At 34.0% G+C, this 20,886-nt stretch overlaps 1 pseudogene; it reads right to left on the bottom strand.

The window, feature by feature from the left end:
* Positions 1-486: 486 nt before the first annotated feature.
* On the bottom strand, positions 487-19,140 carry LOC101701369 (heat shock cognate 71 kDa protein-like; annotated as a pseudogene).
* Between the last annotated feature and the right edge of the window lie 1,746 nt (positions 19,141-20,886).

The raw sequence follows: 20,886 nt of genomic DNA, 5'->3' as shown, positions 1-20,886 counted from the left end.
CCTTTCTGTGTGTGTGTGTGTGTGTGTGTGTGTGTGTGTGTGTGTGTTTGTATATTGGAACTTTGGCCATGAGCAAATCCAGGCTAAAAAAACTGATTATAGACAATATTTAATAGGTTGAGCTTTAATGTTTTATATTCATCATATTTCAGTTTACTGGTCCTTTGCTTAAAATACTAAGAATTTAGCCAAGAATGTCATGCATGCTAAGCAACTGCTCCATCAGGGTTTTGTGTGTGTGTGTGTGTGTTTATGTGAATTTTAAATACTTGTATTGAAGATATTGCATTTCCACTTATAATATGGTGCTTATAAAGTGCAATGTTATCTTTTCCCTGTGCATATGTTCCATGTTCAAGTATTGAGAATGCCCAATACTTTACTGCAAAAGTTAAACTTTAACAACTGCCTCAGAATTTGCTACAAATTTATGTCCTTCAATGTTTTATTGTGTGGAACAATGTTAAATCTATACTTAGGGTTGGCTTAATCAACCTCTTCAATGGTAGGCTCTGAGGAAGCACCATCAGAAGGAGGAGCTCCCCTACCAGGGAAGCCCCCAGACATCCCTCCAGGCATGTCACCTGCACTTTGGTACAGCTTGTTAATGATGGGATTGCAGACTTTCTCCAGCTCCTTCTGCTGATGTTCAGATTCTTCCTTCTCTGCAGTCTGATTCTTATCCAGCCAGTTGATGATTTCATTACACTTATCAAGAATCTTCTGCTTATTTTCATCATTGATCTTGCCCTGAAGTTTCTCATCTTCAACACCTGCTTCCATATTGAAAGCATAGGACTCCAGTAAATTCCTGGAGAACACTTTATCTCTCTGCTTCTCATTTTCAGCTTTGTACTTCTCTGCTTCCTGGACCATATGCTCTATGTCCTCCTTGCTCAAATGGCCCTTGTCATTAGTGATGGTAATCTTGTTCTCTTTCCCTGTACTCTTGTCAACAGCAGAGACATTGAGAATGCCATTGGCATCAATATCAATGGTAACCCCAATCTGAGGAACACCACGGGGTGTAGGAGGTATGCCTGTGAGTTCAAACTTGCCAAGCATGTTGTTATCCTTAGTCATGACAGGCTCACCTTCATATACATGAATATACCGAGATGATGGATAGTTCTCTTGTTTTCAGTGGTGTCTTTCTTATGCTTGCTCTTGAACTCAGCAATAAAATGGTTGACCATTTGGTTGTCAGTCTTCTCCTCCTAAGTGAGTGTCTTCAGCCATAGATTTCACCTTAAAGATTCCATCTTCAATAGTGAGGATTGACACATAAAAAGTCCCACCTCCTAAATAAAAAATCAGCACATTTCTTTCAGCTCCAACCTTTTGTTTAAGCCATAAGCAATAGTAGCAGCTGTGGGCTCATTGATAATTCTAAGTACATTAAGACCAGCAACAGTTCCAGCATCTTTGGTTGCTTGACACGGAGAGTCATTAAAGTAAGCTGGCACAGTGACCACAGCATTGGTGACAGTCTTCCCAAGATAAGCTTTGGCAATTTCCTTTATCTTTGTCAGCACCATAGAAGATACTTCCTCTGGATAGAAGCTCTTTGTCTCTCCTTTGCATTGAACCTGAACTTTGGGTCTGCCTGCATCATTCACCACCATGAAGGGCCAATCCTTCATATCAGACTGGACTACAGCATCATCAAATTTTCGTCCAATTGGATGCTTGGCATCAAAAACTGTGTTGGTGGGGTTCACTGCAACTTGATTTTATCCAGCATCTCCAATCAGTCATTTGGTGTCTGTGAAAGCAACATAACTTGGGGTGGTTCGGTTTCCCTGATCATTGGCGATTATCTCCACCTTCCTGTGCTGGAAGACACCCACACAGGAGTAGATGGTGCCAAGATCAATGCCAACTGTAGATCCCTTTGACAAAGTTGCTTGAGTGCAGGCCTGGTTCAACTGGTGAAGAAATCACACAAAAGTCTCCAAAGCTGCCGGCTTGTTCAATGAGCTTCATCGGGTTTTATGAGACCAGTCTACTTGCACACTACACAATGGCTCAGTTAAGAGACAAGGTATTTAGGGCTGGGGATTTAGCTTAGTGGTTCCACTGCCTGCCTGACAAGCGCAAGGTCCAGAATTCGATCCCCTGCACACACACACACACAAAAAAAAGAGCGAGAGAGACGGAGAGACAAGGTATTTAGATAAGGAAGACCATTTTATTCAGAAATGAGTAAGAATGGCTATTGTCCAAAGCCCATCTTGCCAGGTAGCTGATTTAGGAGTCATTTATATAGGCATGTGATGAATGTTTGAAGACCAGTGGGCGCTTTTTTACTATTAGTTGCTGATTTGTGACCAGATTGTACATACGTGATCTTACTGAGCTCTAAGATGTTTTACAGTTCTGCCAATCTCAAGAAAAACAGTGATCATTTTTCTTTAGTGATTAGTTTACCCATGCGCTGTTCCTGATATAGTACACAAATGTCATAGTGGAGGAGGAGCTTCCCAGGGATGAAAGAACAGGATCAAATAAAGTTAAATATGGAGTCCTCACTTGTTTCTTTCATACAGAGATACATGTCCCAATCTGCAAAGACTTTTGGTTCTTGTGTGATATCTTTGGTTCATATGAGAGAGAGAGAGAGAGAGAGAGAGAGAGAGGGACAACAATATTTGAAACTTTCCCTGCATGAAACTTGTGGGCATTTCTCTTAAAAGTTTCATTATAAAAGAATGAATGGCTAAATCCAGAAAATCTGGCTATGCATTTAAACCAAGTCAATTAAAGATAAGACTCATTAAAAGTCTATTTACCATCCCATATCAACTTTAAATTTTTGATTAAGAATGGTACTTGCCCTATCACATGAACTACATGGTTTCTGACAGACCCTCTGCTAATAGGAGCTAAGTTCAAGAAGAATTCTCTCACTTGTAATTTTCATGCTTTCCTGCCTGCCTGCCTGCCCTTCAATCTTCCCATCTTGCTTTATGAAAGAAAAACTGAAAAAAGGAAAGATTCTCAGAGATAACCATCCTTTCTGACCTGTGTATGTTCTGAGATTTGTTCCTTTCAATCAGTACCAGAGTCATTGTTTCTTATTACTATGGCAACTGGCTGCTTTCAGTTCAGTTATTTCAACTATCTCCGATTTTCATTTGAAACTCTACTTTAGCAATTTTTCACTAAATTAAATCTGCTATATTTAACATCTTCTCAATCTGAGTCCTTTTATTTCCTAAGTCTACTACTTTCTTCTTTTAAACAATTTTATATCCAATTTCACCTAAGAAACTCAAGATTTTAAACAACAGTAGAATTTTGATCAAAGACCAAATAAACCATGCAGTGCTACAAAAGTGGTAAGAGGAATAAAATACCAGATAAACTCAATGTTTTATTAGAAATGAAGATGTTCAATATACACTTTATTTGCTTTCACTAAATGATCTTACTAATTTCAACCCCATTTCTCAAGTAAAGGATTAGCTTCCCTTAGCACTAGATTTCTTGATGACTTATTCATTGTTTAATGGCTAAAATTTCCAGATGATTCTTATTGTAAAAATATGATGCTCTTAGCAAAGCATAAAATAAAAATCTTTGTAAAAAATAGTGTATACTAAATTGTATCAAATAAAGTTATTTAATGGTATTATGTTACATTTTTAAAAATATAACCGAATCTATCACATATATGGATTGTTTGTTTAATTTGAATGACTAAAAAATAATGAAAGATAAGAATCAAAGGATTTTAGTACATTTAGTATTTACAGGATTAATTTCTATTGGTTATATATTCAGAAGAGAAACTTCTGGGTTTTGTAAAAAATTAAGTTGAGAGATCTAATGTATCGCAGGAATAGTATAATTAATAACTAAATTGAGGATTTTTGCTAATAGAGAAGATTTAAGTTACTCATGATATACACAAGAAAAAGATAACTATTTGATATGATGAATGTGTTAATTTGCTTTATGATAGTAACCAGTTTACTATTCAGATATTAAAACATCATGCTTTACCCCCTAAGTATACAGAATAAGATAAAAATACTAATTTTGATTTGAAATTTTAATTTCCTCCAATCTCAAAATTGAAAGATAGGAAAATACCAGCAATCTGTCTCTCACACTGTTTCTGTGAATTTATTTTTGGTTACCACAAATGGTCGTGATTTTTAGTAGCATCACTTTGACATTTAATGTTTAAAAGTTAAACTGCTCAATTCTACTGAATTCTTCCTTTGAACAAAATTTTTAAAAATCTGGATATTATCTCTGCAGGGGTTAGAGTGCAGTTGAGACATGCAATTACAGGAACAGATAGTTTCTTTAGAGGTTTGTTACTTCTCTCTTCATGGATGTTTTTACATTAAATTTGACTTTATAAAATATTAAATTAAAACATTTATCATGCATATTGAAATTTTGTACACTCTAAATTTTCCCCCTCTTGTGACACCACTTATCAATAACATTATTTGAGAGATTTTGTTATATTTACTTCAAAATTTTTAAAATTGTCATCCTAAAGGTCCTAAATAAAAGATTTATCACCCAATGAAAATACATTCTTTTTAAGGACAAGTTTCATTTCTTAATCAACAACATTAAATTGTTTATAATAATTGTGGCTTTGCTACTGATGATCTCCTAGAAAAATGTGAAATTAGAATAAGCAAATAAGAAAATAAATTGTCCTATGAAAGCATCCAAAATTTGTAAATTGAAATTTTTTCTGTCTAATGCATTTTCTAGAGGAGAAAAAATCTTTGTGCAAAAAACTGTATTTCATGAAGTATAGACTTTTTAAATGAGTGAAAATCTAGATATGAAGTAAAATTATAATCCCAGAAATGATTACAAAATATTAACACTTAAAATGCTGTAATTAAGCCTAACAAGTTTCCTAGCATATTCTTCATTTTATAAAGGCAACTAAAAAAATTAGCTAAAGTGAGGCTAATACATGATTAATTGTGTGTTGGATTTATCCATCCTGCTGAGCTAATGGAGAAAGAAAAGAAAAATATTTTACGGCAAATAGATATTTCCCTCTTGTGACTAGAAATCAATAATTATTCAAAGATTACAATACCTTTGTTGAATTTTCTGACTCTATATATTATGTAGCTTAATTTTATTGACATTCCCCATCACAGACTGCTTGGTTTCACTGGGTAATTCATACATATATTTGGGCATTTTGATTTCTTGGGTATTTGTATTTAAATATTTTATACTTATCACTGGAAAGATGATGTGGGTAAAAGACAATGAAAGGGAAACAATTTTATTAAATGAAAGATTTCTGCATTCTGTTTTTTTGCAGTTAATGTTTGGTACATCTCACTCAACAGTACACAACCTCTCAATGTTTAAGTGAGCTGCACAAGTGACAGGAAGTTTCTTCAGAATCCAGCCTTTGTGACTTATATGAAATGGTATGCTCTTATGCTTTGCTTCAGTGTTAGTATGAATGGAAGGAATTTATTCAGTGTAAATATACTTCACAGTGTGATGTGCTACAGGAAATAATGCCAAATACGTGACAAGTACAATTAGTAATTAACATTAGACATGCATTAATTATCACAGCATGAGTAAGTATACCCACATTCCTGACAATCATCATTGAAGATAGCACTAAAAATAAATGGGAAAATTTTATTTCTCAATTCAAGACACATATCATCTTATTTGAGGACCTCAATGACAAACTCTGTGTGTGTGTGTATCTTGGATTTAATAGAGGACAGAAATAAATATAGTTACCAGATAATGCTAATACCTGAAGAAGCTAAGGACAAACACTTTACAGAAAATGAATTTTTCATTCTGAAAACTTTGTTACTATATTTTCATTGCTAGTTGGTAGCAACTACTGACATACTAACCACTGGGCAAATTAATACCTAACAGTAGTATTGATCACTTTAAACTTAAAAACTTTGTAGTTTCTCATTTAAATGCATGCAACATTAAATGTCCAAATGCCACCATTGTTTTTTATCGTCTCTCATTGACATTCCCTTTTTGAAAAAGCACTAATATGAGATGTATGTATATACTCATATTTTAAGAAATAAATAGATGCATAAAGATGCAGTCAGAGAAAGACAACAAGTAAATAAAATTTCAAAAATTTTCTAATCATCACTTTGCAAGCAAGATATTTAGGTAATTCTTCAGACTTACTTCATCTAAACTACAAAGTCTTCATCAAACCACCCACAATTGTGTGTTAAATACCTGAGATGTGAAAATAAAAAAAGATTCAAGGATTTTTTTTCTAAGTATTTAAAAAAAAAAGTATTGAGTGTGAAAAAGTACCCATCAGGGGCAGACAGGAAGGAGGATTTTTTTTGTTTTGTATACATACATTTGTGTACACAAATATATATCCACTCATAAAAACACAAAGACACAGGGTCGAGGATTTAGTTCAGTAGCATTGTGCCTGCCTTGCAAGCACAAGGTCCTGAGTTTGATCCCCGGTACCAAAAAGAAACCCAAAAACAACAACAACAAAAACATAGACATTTGTCCATACAGAAATATTAATACTTTGCATTTTGAGTATATATTGAATTAACCAAAACTATTATGGTGTCCTACATCTGACCTTGTAACCTGATCTCACTATATCTTTGGAGTATCTTTTCTTTTAAAATTATCAGTACGTATTTGTGACACATAATAACTACTTCACTGTGGGCATTTAATACAGGTATATTTATTTTTTAAAAAGATGAGAATCCCTAGTCACAAATTGAGTGAAGACTACAAAAAAAACTGAAAACTGGTGAAATGATGCCACATTTTGAAAACTGACATAATAAAATTATAAGTTGAAATTATAAATCTATAAATGTACTGGAAATTCAGTAACAAGTGCTTTTATTTTTCTCCAAAATTACTATAGCAGGGGCTGGGGGTTTAGCTCAGTACCACCCTGCCTGCCTCGCAAGCACAAGGTACTGAGTTTGAACCCTGGTACCAAAAATATCCTGAAAAAAAAACCCAAAATTACTATACCAGAATACATACATGAAACAAATTTCACATTCTATGTTTATTGAAAATGAAGGTATGCTTTCCCAAATATAGCGGACCTTTCACTTATTACCTCAATTTGTTCTCAAGTTGGTCAGGCTCCTCTACACAGCCTTCAAATTCTCTGTATAATTTTAGGCCACATTTTCTTCCAGGCAGATCTCAGTATCCTTAGAGAGACATTGGCCCAGGATTTTTCAATTAACCCTACACAGGAAAGGATGTTGTAATGTCCTTCCAGAACTCTTTAAGGTTAAATTTGTATCCGAGACCATCTGAAAGCACAAGCAGCCAGCATTCAGGTCCTAACTCAAAACTTTGTAAATGAGATCTAAAATTCTGGTTGTAACCCAAATTGTTCGTATGTCAGACTGGTTGTAACTGTTGTATGAAAACACATTCCATATCAACAACAATCAAAGCATAATCACTCTAACATGAAAATATCTTATCAGATTAATAATGAATATCAAGTCCAGAAGTAAGATCAACTACATGCTTAAATATAATGAAGCATTTTTTAGAATATATATTATATATATATATTAAATTAATATCAAACATATTTTTGCTTCATTTTGGGGAGACAAAATCATGCTTGAAAAATAAAGATATAAATATAAAAATATAAAGCCAATAAAATAATTAACATATAGTTGAAATATGTAGTCTTAAAGATGAGAGGAACAGAATAAACAAAATTATATAAACAAAAGCAATATTGTCCAGAGAATAAATATTATTAAGCACTACTAAAATGAGTAAACAAAATTTAAGCACCAATATTTAAAAAAATATTTTGCAAAATTTGAAATAAATTATTAATATACATAATGCATAAGTGAATCAATACAGATATACATGCAGGGAGTTCATAGAAGAAAACTCAAAATGTTCAATATAAATCCCAGTGTGAAGCAAAGAAATGTCTAGTTAAAACAAAAGCAGAACATTTATTCTACATTTATTAGTAAAGGTTGAGAAGCAACAATGAACTAGCCATCAAAGAGCTCATACTTTAATGAACTACTAGGATGTGGAACTAGTTGGTTAAAGTGACCTTGGGATCTTTTCTGTGACCTCTTCTTGGGCTCTTCCTCTACTCCCTAGATCATGGATGCCATGAATTGAGCAGCTTTCCTCTGCCATACCATTTTATCGTAACTAGCTCCTTGATGGCTTAACCCACTGATGAGGTCAGTGCCCTTAGAATCCATTACCTTTCCATTTGGCAACCCAAGTTGACAATTGAGTTTCACAGGTAAAATCTATTTCTTGTCAACTTGATACTTCATGACATCACCTTAAATGATACCTTATCTCCAAATAAACAAAATAAGAAAGTTATAATTCTGCCTAACATAATGTAAACATCCTGTGTACAAACAAACCTTCACTAATTAATCCCCAAAGTCTCAACCTTTCCATCATTGCTTAAAAATCCAGTTTCTTCTGCAATGTAAGAGAGCTCTTTTCTGTGAGCTGATGTAAAAAATCTAGAGACAAGTTATATAATCTCAAGATATAATGACACAATGTAGACATTCCCATTCCAATAAAGAAGAATCAGAGAAGAAAGCAATCAGATCAAATCAAGACAAAATTTTAGCAGGGAAAACATTAAGTTCTGTAGCTCCATATCTGGCATTAGGGGAACAAGATATGAGCTCCAAAGAGCTGGATAAGCTCTGTCCCTAACACTTTGTCAGATGAAGCCCACATGGCCACTCCGATGCTGCTTCTGTTCATTCTTTGTGGCTTTCTTCCTCAAACTTCCATCTCTAACTTCATGGAGTCTCCACTGTGGATTTGGCTTCACTCTCAAAGCTTTTGGCATTGCCCTGTCAGGGTCTCCTGAATGGGACTCTGAAATATTTTTTCCTGGCCTCCTTGGGCTTCCTTTGAAATCTGGGTGGACATGTCTGTGACTGTACAATTCTTGTGTTCTTCAGGCCTGAAAAATAACATCATCTGGATGATGTCAAGATATGCTGCAAGTTCAAGACAAAGTGCCCCTCCCTTGAACCGTGGCTGCAGTGACTTCTGAATGTCTGAATAGCTGAGTAGGCTGAAATAAATCCTGAGGAACCAATTCCCTTGATGGCCCTTTTCAAAAAAGGGAATTTAAAGGCTATCTTCTCAAATTAAATGTTTAATAGGTGGCATCTTGCTGATTACTGTGATCTCCTCAAGATATCTTTCTTCTTGTCCCAGTTCCAACTAACTTGTTTATTTATGATAGGGCTAACCTCTTCAGTAGCCATATCTCTTTTATCTCCAATATTTGTACGTACTTCTTTCCTACAAAAACTGAAAGTTTCTCAAATACTTGTATTGCTTCTTTCTTCCAATTCTCATTATAAATCTGGCTGAAGATATCCAACTGCATTCATATTAAAGCTTGAACATTAGCCCACTTTGAAGTATTCTCTGCCTGATTAATTAGGCCACTACCTAGAAACTTGGTCTCACACAAAGTTTTAGGGCATGGACAAAACTTTGATAAATTCATTGCAGGAATATAATATGCATAGTCCCTAGTCCAACTCCCATACTATGCAACCATTGCCATATGCAACTTTATGAGCCTGGCCATTACTCCCACATTCCTATCAGCATTATATTCTGAGATCCTACACCAATTCCTTATTAATCTCTGCATATGATATTCTAGGGCTCTCTTGCTTTCATCTCCAAATGTTTCCAAATTTCTTTTGACACCATTTCCAAAATCTCCTGAACTACATGGTCAGGTAGAGTCACAGCAATGATACCAATTTTTTCTGGGGCCAATTATCTGTATTGGTCAGCTTTCTCATTTCAAGGGCAGAATACATGACATCCTCAAAAAAGATGAGGCTTACTTTGGGCCACAGTTTTGATGGATTTTATCCTTAGTGTGTGGCTCCAAGGCCAAAACATCATGGCAGAATGATGTGGCAGAAGGAAAATTGCTCAATTCATGGCATCTTGGATACAGGCAGCAGGAAAAGATCCCAAGAGGAGAGGGCCATGAGTCAGCTATCATTCCCATGGTCACATCATAAAGACCCACATCCTACAAGTAGGCCTCACTTCCTAATAGCCTATTCAGCAGTGAACTCATCAATGACTTAAACAACTGATGAAATTACTGCCTCATCTTTCCAAGAATCTCTCCAGAGTTCTCCTAATCCAGTCAGCATGACAATGAAGATTATTTGGCACAAGAATTTTGTGCCAAATCAGTACTATAATTACATAAATGAAAAATAAGACAGCATTAAAACTCCAAGAGAACCATGAAAAACAACCATGAAAAACAGATGCTTTCAATAATAGAGACAATAGTATGAATGTAAAATAAAGCAAGAGACTTCTATATTGAAAAGGTACTTCTGCTTCTATATGTCTCATATATTATGAGTGGTTCTCATGATATGAAGCAATAGAATAATTGTCCATTTACATGAAAAAGCAATGAGAGAAGACAAAATATATTTTTTATTCATTAAGTTTATTGGTACATTTTAGGTATACAATATGATGACATTCATCTTTGGGAATTTGTACCTGTACATGATGAATCTTGGTTCTTATTTTTTCCCCATTCCCCTGTCCTCCTTTCAACTCCTGTACCTCTCCCCATTTACTAAGACTTTGTTTCCTTTTCTCATATTTTTCCTTTCCCTTCTTTCCCTTCCCTTACCCTCCAACTTCTCCTTTCCCTTCCCCTTCTCCTTTTGACCTTTTCTTCCTATGTCACATTATCTATTATACATTTTGGTCCTCATTTACACTTTCAGTGTCTCACACCAGAGAAACTATTATTGCAGACAATATTTTTTTCAGATACAAGGTAAAGAACAATCAAAGAAGTCTTCTATAATGCTCAAAATGTTGATTGATTACCTATTTCATGGGAATCTACATTGTACAATGTGTGATTAAAATACTTGGTGAAAAGCGCAGGGACCCGAGTTTGATCCCCAGTACCAAAAAAAAAATACATGGTGAATATATAATTTTAAAAGAAATGATTATAATAAAGGAAAAATTACCATTATTCCTCTCACATTACTCTCCCTCATTTCAAACACACTTATCTCATCCTTTATGTCACACTCTGAATCAGTTTTGGAAATCTTTAATGTGCATATTTCAACAAGGTATGATAAAAAATGCAGTCAATGCAGCTTCCAAGTCCTATCCAGTGAAAAGTCAGGCTGATGATACATTATGTTGTGTCCTTTTCCATATTGTTCACTTGATCTAGCACCATGTGTCTCCTAGCTCATTCTCAAAGTCAAAATAATCAATGAAGGTAAACATTTTATTGATTCAGGACATTGAGGCTCCCACAACACAGAACTAAAGATACTCAGGAAGAAAACTCCAAAACTGCTTTGGAAAGTATTAAAAATAATGGCATAAGTATGCCTGAAGTTACAGGGATTATTTGGGGAGGCAGTAATGCAAATGTGCTTTTTATTGTAATAATTTTTAAAAATTTTTAAACATTTACCATATTTCTGATCATATGCCGTATCTGATGAAAATACTACTTAGAAAAGTTGTAATAAATTTTTGGTGGGTATATTTATGAGGGATCCTTTAGACTTGAGTTTGGCACATAAATTGATCCTGTCATGAACATTCTACATAAGATTTTCTCACTCTTTTAACATTCTGCACTCTGAAATCTTTGCACTATTTCCTCCTAATTTTTTATGACTTCTTAGTCTTCTTTGTTTCCAATATTTCACTAAAATTTAAAAGTATGGTTATACAAGATTTCATCATAAAATCTTTAATTTGCACCAGATATGTCCAAAATTTTCAAGTGCTCCACTTTCACAACTATATTTTTTCTGTACTGGGGATTAAACCCAGGACCTTTACACTAAACTCCATCCCCAGACTTTTTCATTTAATTTTTTACCTTGATACAGGGTCTCAGTAAGTTTTTAAGTCACCTAGGTTAAGCTTAAAATTGTGATCCTCATGGCTCAGCTTCCCAAAGGGCTGGCTTATAGGCTTACACCACTGTGCCTTTCTAATCACTCCTGCACTAATAACTATTTCATTTAATTCTTTAGTGCAGATTGTCTAGTCAGAGTTATTTACAAATGCCCAACTGCTAAGTTTTATTTATTTATTTATTTATTTATTTATTTATTTATTTATTTATTTTTTGTACCAGGGATCAAACTCGGGTCCTTGTGCTTTCACAGCAGGCGGAGAAACCACTGAGCTAAATCCTTGGTCCCCTAAGTTTTAATACTTATCTAAAAATTCTTTATATAGAGAACTATGATTACTATATTCCATGCCATGCACTCTTAATCTTTTCTCTAAAAAATACTGCTGTGGACATATTTAATACACTTTCTTATTATTATTTAAAATTATTTATATAGATATCTATCTACAAGTAGAAGAATTAATTTCATAAAAAATATTTACTTTTGGTCATATACATAAGTCCTGGATCACATTGTCATACTTAATAATTTAAAATTAAAACATCTTCATTAACAAACAATACTGGGGAAAATGGTCATTTAGAAAATAAGAAAACTTCCCTCTATTTTAATAGAAAAAAAAGGTAAATTTAGACTTTCTTTAAGCAGTTGTCTTTTTAAAAATAATTTTATTGATACATTTTAGATATCAATATAATGACATTCATCATTGGAAATTTGTACCTTTAAATGATGTATCTTGGTTCTTATTTTTTTCCCCATTCCCCTGCCCTCCCTTCAAACCCTGTATTCCTCCCTATTTAGAAAGACTTTATTTCCATTTTTTTCTTTTTCTCATATTAATTCCATTCCCTTTTTTCCTTTCCCCAATCCTTCCCAAATCTTCTTCCCCTTTGGACCTTTGCTTCCTAGTTCACAATATCTATTATGCCTTTTGATCCTTATTTAGTCTTTCAGTTTCCCACACCAGAGAAACTATTTGGTATTTACACATGTCTGTCCTATTTATTTCACTTAAGAGTATTGCCTCAATGTGCATCCATTTAGCTATAAATGTCTCTAATTTTTCATTCTTTATGGTTGAGTAATACTCTATTTTATTAAACAAAAAACACATTTTCTTTATCCAGTCTTCAGCTGATGGTCAATTGGGCTGTTTCCAAATTTTAACTATTACAAACTGTGCTGCTATGAACATGGGTGCACATACATCACTGTGGTATGACTTTTTGACCAAAGTACAAGTGTGCCTTGCCAAGTCCCCTACCCTACCCCTGCCTCTAGATGAATGTGAAGAAAGAACAAGTAGAATTGGCCTGTGTGATGTTAAAAATAGAATGAAAACAGAAATGCTGGTGTCTAATATTTGGCTTTACTCATAACATGTACTAAATATAATGGTCTATTAGCTGGCAAATAAAATATTTTCCCAATGGATTTATGTTTCATTTGTAATAGAGAGTTATATAATAAAATAAGTGCTCAAGTGATAATATTAACCAGCTGTAGACTTACTTTCAGGAACTACTGAAGGACAGAGAAAATACAAACATAAAACAGAAAGGAAAAATCAGCAGAAATTATTTCCTTGTCGTTAACATTTTGCGACAATCTAATAAATTTTACCTATGTATTTTATGGTACACATTGCACAGATAAAATGAGCCATAAAGACTATTAAGTGACCCTTTTATAGTGTAGGTTACTAATTCAAGCATCTTTAGTATTTTATGAATCATTACATTCAGATAAATGATTCATGAAGACCCAAAGAATTAAAAATCACTCTGATGACTGCCTATCTTCTTGTATGTGAAAATACACCTTCTGAGTTAGTCAAACAAGAAGAAATAATTTTGTTCATATTTCTTCATAAAGAAGTTTGCAATGTATGAAATATTTAGAAATTCAAAAACAAATTCATACAAACTTGAATAGATTCTTGTCAAAATATCTCAGAATTCACTTTTACCTACAAATCATTAATTCACGGTCATTGAAGAATCTGGATATAATTTCTCTTAACCACATCTACTATTAAATAAAATATTATAAACAAATATTTGAGAAAAATCATTAGAAAATTATAAAGGCAAAACCAGTCTAGGCTGGGGATTTAGCTCAGTGGTTTCACTGCCTGGTGTGCAAGTGCAAGGACTCAAGTTCGATCTCCTGTACAAAAAAAAGTCTAGTTTTTAATTAATAAAAGTAACCCCAACTTTGCTACAATATCAAAATGTGCTACTTTATAGAGATATTTGCAGAAATTTATTCAAAATACATAGCATTTTGCTTTACCAATGAAGTTTTTGAAGTTACATAAATTATAAAGATAAAAATAATTTTATTGGAGGATCTATAAATATCATTTTCATGCATATTTCCAAAAATCCTCAATGATGTGGACAGAAAGTATTTTTTCCACCTACTTAGTGAAATCAACAAAAGCTTCTACCACGTAGAGATATAAAATGATAAGGAGATAATTCAAAAGAGACTGGCATGAATTGAAGAAATGCTGTGTAATAAGAATAGAGAGATTCTCTCCTGAGAGAGGCCAGTGGAAATGGGGGTTGGGGTTGAAGTTCATTAGCACAAGATTGCTTTAAGTATAGTCTATATTTTACCAATAAGATAGGGACTAGACAGATATGTGGTAGATTTGATTTTGGCAACCCTATTTATTATTTTATTCTCATTGTCAAGTTCTAAATATGTTGAAGCTTATTATTCAGATCAATGGAGGGGGGGATTGACATAAATGGAGAAAGTTCAAGAAATATAAGCATTGTTATTTAGCTTTAGTGTATATGGCTTTTTTCAATAAGTGCTGAAAATTTATTAATTATATTTACTCTAGACAACATTTAAATTGACTTTTATTGAAAACACATTGACATTCAATGGTAGATAAGAAATCTCCTGAGAAGCAAATGAAAACAATTATTAATGTGTTTAGGGTACTCTACATGTTGATTTATAGGGAAGAATACCAAGCATTATCTCTTATACTCACAGGGCAATAAACTCTGTGTGCCAGGTGCAAAAATACTGATTACAAAATACATTTTTAAAACAATAGAATTCTATAGTGGCTTCTGTAAATGACCGACATAAACTGTCACAAGCAGGTAACAATAAATTATATTGAATTAAATCAAAACTATAGACTAATAACTTGTCAAAACTATGAGCACAAGAACAATTTTTACATATCAATAATGAAGCATATGTGTTGTGCAATTAAGTGTAAATTTAATAATAAATTATAACATTTGAATATAACTCCAATCACATACACATCTGTGATATACAGACAAAAATGCAATAAAATTTAATAAAGAAAAGACAATTGTTGCTCTGTCAGCTTTCCATTAAATCTTTATATTCATTTGTGCTATTAGGCTTCTTAAGGTGTGATCCATTGGAAAGACATATAGAGACATAATTAACCTACTATTTTCTATTTTACAAAATGACTAGACTTATTGGTGGTTCTTGTGTGGTTGTAACAATGCTTTACATCTTACATTTCAGTAGCAGTAAATATTAACCCAGATACTGTCCTAAGGGATTAATAATGCACTTATATTCAGAAACTGTTATACAGTATTATATAATTTTGAAACTAACATATTTTAAAGGCATATAAATTAGCAAAAATTGATTAATATAGTTAATATAATGCAATTTTGATCAAAAATAACATAAATGAAATGTAATTAGTACTCAGTATATTTATTTTACTATTTCTATGCTTGGTCTGGCACAGTATTATGGAACAAAGAGATTTGTTGGTTAGTTACAATTTCTTGGGCTTTTCATGATGAGTGAGTAGATAAGGAGCTATTTTTGAGGATGGCCACAATGCAAATTTAAGGGTTCATTCATTCACTGTTTCATTCCTCTTTCCATTCACCATTTATTACTCAGCCTTTCAATTCTTGAACACATAGTATGTGAAAATCATATTCAAAGTAAACAGACTTGAACAGAAAGAAATGTATCTGTTGTATATTTGTCCACTTAACCAATGAAATATAAAAACAAAGCCCTCCACATAATTATTTGTCTTCTAATAACATCGCATTGAAAATTTCTATTTCAAGATGCTTTCCCAATTCCTCTTCTTTTCCCCAAATTAAGATGACATAAACACGGTCTTAAATACTGTCAATCACTTCATTTATACAATAAATCTTATACTCTTTCTCACCTACTAATATCATACCAGCAGTTTTCACTGATTTATCCTACATGATTATTTTTCATATTTTATTATATTAATTCCATAATTTTTCAAATATACTGGTATCTAATTTCTCTTACAACAAATATGCCATAAATGAATATTTTTTGCTACTTTCTCCATTTTTAGCAATTAACTACTGACTTATTTCTATGCTTTCTTCCACAGAAAAATTTCTCAAATGAATTGCCCAAATTTACATTTATAATTCTTCCCTTTTATCTCTCATAAGCCTGCCACAATTAAGTATACTCCTCCACTGCTCTATCCAAATCAGTCTGTTCAATGGCTGGGATGAAAAGACATTATAAAATCTAAATGATTAACTTTATGTTATAAAATCTATCAGCAATGTATAAAATTATTAAGTACTTCCTCCTTTTTATTTATTATAATTGGCAATTAAAAACTGTTTATACTTATAGTTACAATATATTTGATACATATATGTTTTGTAGGTGGGCTAACCTATGCCCATTAACATATATATTACCTCAATACTTATCATTAGAAGCAGAGAGTAGAATGGTGATTACTGAGTACTTGCTTGAATGGAAACTGGGAAGGTGTTGGTCAAAGGACACACAATTGTAGTTAGACAAGAGAAAAAATTCCAGAGATTCATTATACAACACAGTGATCATAGTTAATAACACTGTTCACTTGAAAATTACTGAAAGAGAAGATTTTATATATTTTCACAACTTTCTTCTTTTTAATATACTTTCTCCATATGGCTTCTAGAATATGATTTTCTTCCGGCCTTACTGGTGACTCATTCTGATCTTCTTTGTTCCTTTTTCTCCTCTGCAAACTTTTCCTACTTTAGAAAACTTTTAATCTCTTTCTTTCTATAGACAATCTGTTGAAGATATCATTCAATTATATGGTGTTAGACACCAATACCTGTTGACAATTCTAAAATTAATACTTCACCTTGACATCTCTTCTTAATCTAGACTTTTTTTTATAAAACCACCTATTCAAATGTGCACCTGAATATGTAATAGAAATTTCACAATTAACATCCCTGAATAATTGTAAGTTCATGATGTTTCCTTTAAAACTTGCAGTCTCTATGTCTTAGTAACTTACTGTCTTGTCACTGAGACACAATACCTGATGCCTACAATATAACATAAGAGTGGTTTATTTTGGCTCACAGATTGTGGATATTTCTATCCATAGATCACTGGATTCAAGGCAGGGCAGCGTACCAAGTGAGGCATGGCAAAGGAGAAACAACTTATGGCCCAGCAGGCAAGAAGCAAAGAGTGATTAAGGAAAGAAGGAGTAGATCCTTTCAGGCCACACCCACAGTGACCCCCATTCTCAAAACAGACCTTACCTCCCAACATCACATTTTGCTATAAACTAATCAGTGGACTAACCCACTGATAATTGTCACACACTCATGATCCAATCACCTTTCAAAGCCTTACATATGAGTGCATGCATCTTTGGGAGACATCTAGATACAAACCATTAAATTCAATTATTCTGCTCCCCAAAATACTCGTGTAAATCCCTTTATGAAAACTGCATTTAATTCGCCTCTAAGAGATGGCAAATTCCTAACAGTTCCAGCATTGCTGAAGAGCCCAAGTCCAGAGTCTCCTCTGAGGTTTACAGCAAACTCTTCTGAAAGCCCCTGTAAAAATCAAAAAGATAGTTAAACATGACTGTCATACAAAGCTCCAAGGTAAATGTTCTCATTTCAAAGGGGGAGAAATAAAAGGATAGACAGGAATGAAGCCGAAGTGAGACCAAAATCCAGCAGAGTAAATATTAAGTCTCTTCCAGCACCGGAGGAGATCTGTGGCAAGATGTGCAAAACAAGCTGCTCGAATGGTAGCTCTCAAAGACTCTCTCTTGGGCCAGAGTTACTCACTGCTTGCAGCTTTCCTCAGATGTTCCATGTTTCCACCTTCCCTGACTTTCTGGAGTCTCAACTGCATTTTCAGCTTCACACTCATGTTTTCACACACTGCCCTCTCAGGTGCACATTGTGACCTCCCAAGCCATCTGAAATGTGAGTGGAAGCCTTCCTGACCTCATAACTCTTACATTCTGCATGCACCTAAAACCTAAAACTTGGTGTCATGTGTCATATGGATGACACCAATGTCTGCCACTAGCTGGAACAGTAACCGAACCCTTTTGCATCTTGCTGGTGTTTGCAAAGGCTTCTGAGTGTCTGGATGGCTGAACATGGTGAACTGAATCCTAGGGAATAAATTCCTATCCCCTACACTGCCACCATTGTCAAGGATTTTGTCCTGGGGATTTCTTCTCAATTTTTTTTTTACCTTTGCAAGTTCGAGCCTGTAAAGAGTGAAGCCTTGCCCAGGTCCTCATAATTCCTCAAGGCATTTTTCCTATTGTCCTGTTCCATAGTATTCTCCCTCTTTTTAATGCTAATCTTTCAGTAACCAAGTTCTCCTCTGCTCTATCGTTGCAGGTTCCAACTTAATGGGAGCCTCCTTTCTGGCCAAACTCAAGAACTTTTTAAATTATTCTTTTGTTCTGTTTGCATTTGATTTTCAATGTAGAGCTAGGTAAAATTCCCCAAGCAGTACCCAAGCCACAGCCTGAATGTTTGGCAATCTTGAAATTTCTTCAGCAAGATTAATTAATCCATACTCTTACTCTCGGTCTCCATAGAGTCATTGGTCAGGAGCAAACTGAAGACAAATTTTCTGCCAGAGCAAGATACACATACATGGCCAGAATCCTCCTGCTAATGGAGTCCTTCCCACCTGAAACCTTTTGAATATGATCTTTTCCAGGTGCATTTCTGTCAACATTCTTGTCTTCTGAGCTCTGACCAGACTCTCTCATCAAGCTTGACTCACAGCTTTCTAGAACTGGTTCTCCAGCCAGCATCTCCAAACATCTCCAAATTCTTTCCACAAGCCAGTTCCAAAGACTTCTGAATTGCATGACCAAGTAGCTTCACAGCAACCATCCCAATTTTCTGGTACCAAAATTTGTCTGCTTACTTTCTTGTTGCTGTGATACAGTATCTGACACCCACAGTCTGATGAGGAAAAGTTTATTTTGATTCATAGTTTGTCTATCTAGATTTAAAAATAATTAAGCATTCCAACAGACAATTGACCAAAATAGAAGTAAAAATAAACACATGAAAAATAAAGATGGAAAATGTATATATGAAAAGATCTTCAATATCATTGGCTATTAGAGCAATACAAATTTAAATTATAATCAGCTATTGCTACATATCTATTAGAATAGACAAATTCATAAGAGTTGACAATATCAAGTACCTTTCAGGACACAGATCAACTGTATCTCTCATATATTTTTTTGTGGGAATGCAAATTTTACAGTTGGTCTGAAAAAACTGAGGATTTCTTATAAAATTACACATGCTTTTACCACAGGACTTAGCAATCTACTTCTACATACAAGAGTGAAATGAAAAATTATGTTCAAACAAAAGTCTATGTCTCAGTTACCTTCTCATTGCTGAGACAAAATATTCAACATTCACAATTTAAAGGAGGATGGTTTTATTTTAGCTCACAGTTTGAGGAAGTTTCAGTTCACAGTTGGTTGGCTCCAAGGCAGGGCAGCATAGCAGAGGAGAAACAGTCCATGGCAGGGAAGGCAAAAGGCAGGAGCAAACGTCCCTTTTCTTTCTATCTTATCCAGACTACAAGCCTTTTCAGTGATGCCATCCACACCTAGGGTGAGCCTTCCATTATCCACACCCAAAACTATGCCAAATCAATTTAGTTATCACACACCCTTATTCTCAGTATTGCACACCTTAGATCCAGGTACCCCTGAAAAGCCCCACTTAAGAGTGCATGAAGCTTTGGGGGGACATCAAGAAACAATTCATAACAGCCAGTAAAAAAATTTATGTCTTTATGATTATGAATAATAATCATTACTAAGTTAGCAACTATTAAAATGTCCTTCTATAGGTGAATAACTAAAAAAAATCTGGTATATTAATACAATGAAAGACCACTTCATAATGAGAAGGAATATGAAATGGATAACACATGGTAAACGTGAAAGGCAATATATTGAGTAAATAAAGTCAGTTTCAAAATGTATGTTCTTTTGGGTTCCATTTCATAGGACATTCTATTTAATTACAAAATGACAGAAATAGGGACTTTGGGGAGATGATATATGTGTTTTCTATGTAATTATTGTTTATACAAGTCTATTTAAACTCATAGAACTCTACACTCCCCAGCAGAGTTAATGTATAGTAAAAAAATGCAGGCTTTACATACATATGGGCAATAAAGTGTTTGCTTGTCATATTATTCTATCAGTATATGCTGATAGAACAGAATACTCTGAAATTGCCAGTCACCATACTAACGAGAAAAGATCTGTCTTTGTTACTTTTCTAATTGTTGAGATAAAATATCCATTGCCCAAAGTTAAAAGAGGAAAGATATATTTAGCTCACAGCTTGTAAAGGTTTCAGTTCATAGTTGACTGGCTCCAAGGGAGGGTGGCATGGCAGAGGGGCATCACAGAGGAGAAATAGTTCGTGACAGACAGAAGGCAGCAAGCAGCAAGCTACAGAGGACAATAACACCTTCTTGCTGTTCTTTTTTTTTTTTTTTTTTTTTTTTTTTT

Source organism: Heterocephalus glaber, unplaced genomic scaffold (assembly GCF_053883595.1).
Source record: "Heterocephalus glaber isolate CG9 unplaced genomic scaffold, H.glaber_assembly_v1.0 deba00001509, whole genome shotgun sequence".
NCBI lineage: Eukaryota > Metazoa > Chordata > Mammalia > Rodentia > Bathyergidae > Heterocephalus > Heterocephalus glaber.
The sequence above is the reverse complement of the archived record's forward strand: the minus strand, read 5'-3'. Positions and strand labels throughout refer to the sequence as shown.